This window comes from Triticum dicoccoides, chromosome 6B, assembly GCF_002162155.2.
Source record: "Triticum dicoccoides isolate Atlit2015 ecotype Zavitan chromosome 6B, WEW_v2.0, whole genome shotgun sequence".
NCBI lineage: Eukaryota > Viridiplantae > Streptophyta > Magnoliopsida > Poales > Poaceae > Triticum > Triticum dicoccoides.
The window spans coordinates 558,302,580-558,305,716 of NC_041391.1; the positions used below are offsets into that span (position 1 = coordinate 558,302,580).

General features: G+C 43.7%; 1 long non-coding RNA gene across 1 annotated transcript; it reads right to left on the bottom strand.

Annotated features, from left to right (window-relative positions):
- Nucleotides 1–1,450: 1,450 nt before the first annotated feature.
- LOC119322583 lies at nucleotides 1,451–2,759 on the bottom strand. Its single transcript, XR_005155710.1, has 3 exons — nucleotides 2,649–2,759; nucleotides 2,447–2,557; nucleotides 1,451–1,520 (listed from the first exon to the last, which is right to left on the bottom strand). It is a non-coding gene; the product is annotated as an uncharacterized LOC119322583 (long non-coding RNA).
- Nucleotides 2,760–3,137: the final 378 nt, after the last annotated feature.

A 3,137-nucleotide genomic window follows, 5' to 3' on the forward strand; every position in this document is an offset into this window, starting at 1 on the left:
GGAAGGTGGGTGTGGCAACGGCGCGTCGGGGAGGGTGGTCGTTGCGGCGCCGGCGTCCGTCGGCGCCCGTCGGCGCGGGGGAGGGAGGCGGTGTCCGGCGGCGCGGGGGAGGGAGGTGGCGGCTGGCGGCGCGCGGGAGGCTGTGTGGGACTATGTTTGTAGTGTGTGAATAAGTTCAGTAGCTGCTACCACGCACACCTACTCAACTGCTTCATGCCACCCTTCCTGCACACACACAACAACCACCAATTAGCATGCACAAATTCATGTAAAAAGAACAACAAGCTCATGTACAGTAACATTACATGTTCACAGCAAAACCTAAAAAGATGTGTACTTTGAAATACTTCATTTTACTTCCCAAATACTTCATTTGTTTTGAAATATGAACTTCCATATTTATTTCCGTAGAACTTATTATGTTTTCCCTCCAAACTACAAGAACACGATTAGTTTACTTACCCACAAAATATTTTAGTCAAATACTTTTTGTTTTTTTATAAGCAAACTGATGGAAATCTTCATGGTGCACTTCGATAATTTATTCAAGGTGAACTGATGTATTTGCAATACATAGTTACATACTACATCAAGGTGATATCTCTGTACTTACAAACTTTATGGAAGGTGAACTCATAAATTTTCTTTTTGAACTTTGTTTCTTTTTTCGTCGAACTGGTACCAATTTAAACGTACACGAAATGAACCTCCTAGCATTTATTTTGTAAACTTTTCTCAAGGTACACATGTTTCCCTAAATTTGCTAGTGGATTTTCTTCTTTCTTTTATCAGAAAACTTGCACATATAGATCTTCTTTACAAAATTATATAAATCGTGGCAGCATTATCATGCTGATATGAGTTAGCTAATAGATCATGGCAGCATTATCATGTATTTATGAGACTACAATATCTAACCATCAAGCCTGAGCATTATCATGCGCATTGTCTTGTACTACAATATCATGTAATACTACATTTTTCATGAACTCGATATTCATCAGTACTAGTATGATTTGGACAATAAGTTGAGATTAGTAGCAGCACGCGCAAGATATGCACTCCTGGAAATAAAGTGTACGAACTTTCTTAGTGACTGTAATTGAACTTTCAAGCACATTTTTTCTGTAAAATTTACTTTTTTTAACCGAAATGAACTCTATTTTTGTAGGCGAACCTTCCCTGTAGATGCACATGAACTTAATTTTGTGTTTACACCTGGACTACCAACATGAATAAGGTATGATCACAGAAGAGTTGTATAAACTCCACAAATAACAAGAATCTTTTCTGTCAAATGGATCATACAAAATATTAACAAAAAATCATTTTGTATACACATTATCCTGATATCCCGTAAGCCATTTTGTGTACAACATCATTATCCGGCATAACCACAAGCACTTGTTTGTGCTATAGGAAGATGGAAGCACAGAACAAATTTGACTTACCAACGGGAAGTAGATGTACTGAAAAGCATCCAGAAGATGAACTTGTGAATCTTGCTTTTTTGCTGCATGCTGCAAAAAATAGTAAGTTGAATTATTAGTAGTGATCCATCGATAATAGTTCAATCCCACCTTATGCTTGGGCGCACTAGAACTGACAACAAACCAATGTTCAATCAAAAGTTCAACCAGGCCGAAACTTGAAACAGGCCAAACCAGTAGTTGATAGGCAACACTACATTGTTCACTAACACTCACAAGGAGAAGAAATTAGACAGCATCGATAGCAAAACATGACACTAGTGAGCCGTGAAAGAAAAAAAATCATCCAGAAAATGACTGTTCTCCTAGGTCAAAATCAGGGTGTACATGTTCTTGAAAAATAGGAGAGGTTGAACTGACTTTTTAAGTACGGTGGAACTGAAGGAACTGATTTCCGGAAACAGGAGGTGGATTGAACTGAAGGCGCTGGTGACGGCGTTTGAGGACAGGTGGACGCGGTGGTGGGGGCACAGGCCGCCATGGACGACTCAGTTGAAATGATAAGAGGGCATGAGCTATGTCACGAGATCCTTCACCATTGCTCAACATCACCAACATGTGTTCTGAACGCTCATAGTAGAAACAAGTAACATGTAGTACTGCTCATAAAATTAAGTGCAGATAACTTGTCATTCATTTTATTTTTAGAAGGTTTAGATGCCTATGACTATAGCATTGGGTGTACCTAAAATAATGGTGATTTTCATTCGACTCCAGAGCAACAAACGGAGCTTGTTGATCATACCATTCTTATGCTTCAACTTCTTTAGTGATCATGTTTGTGTGTTCCTGGTTACTGTGAAATCCATGTTGTTGCTCGACAACAAAACAGAGCATGATTTATTTCAGCGAAGCAAAAGTTGGCTGGAGTTTTTTTTGCTTTCCTTGCATCTAGACATATTTATAACTAGCTATAACATGGGATATTCTATCAGACGCAGAGCTTTGCAGTTTACCTGATGATGAAATAGTAAGCCTGCTGAACAGAAAATCACACCAAACGTGAACTAATAATCACACAAAAGGTGAACACCTTCAATAAATGAACTCTACTAGATCGCTGCCTCCTAGTGCAATCAAAAATAACATCGATGTTAGAGCTAAGAACTGAGGTAAATTTTGGTGAAAGCCGGGCACGAATCACTTGACACGATGTACCTCGGCCTGGTCATCTTGTACAGGTGAACGGACAGGGGTGGTGGCTGTGAACGGCCAGATCGCTTCGGCGGCGGAGCCCCACCAGGAGGAGATGGCGTGGTGGTGTGGGAGCGAGGAGATGGGGCGCTACGGCGGTCGGAGGTTGGGGATATATGTGCGGCGCGGCGGCCGGAGCTGGGGAAGATGGGGGTGGGGCGGCGCCAGGAACCTAGGAGGAGATGGGGTCGAGGCAGCTATGGAAGCAGGGAGGAGATGGGTGCAAGCGGCGGTGAGTGCGGGAGGAAGGTCGGGGCGGCAGCGCGCATGCTGGGAGGGGGAAGGGGGTGGGGACGTGCTTGGAGGAGGGAGGCGCAGGGACGGAGGGGCGCATACTAGGAGAAGGAAGGATGTGTGGGGACGGGGCGGCGACGCGCATGGCAAGAGGAGGAAGCATGCGCGGGAGCAGCGGCGCACATGGCTGAGATGAGGAAGAGGAGCGGGGCCGGTGGC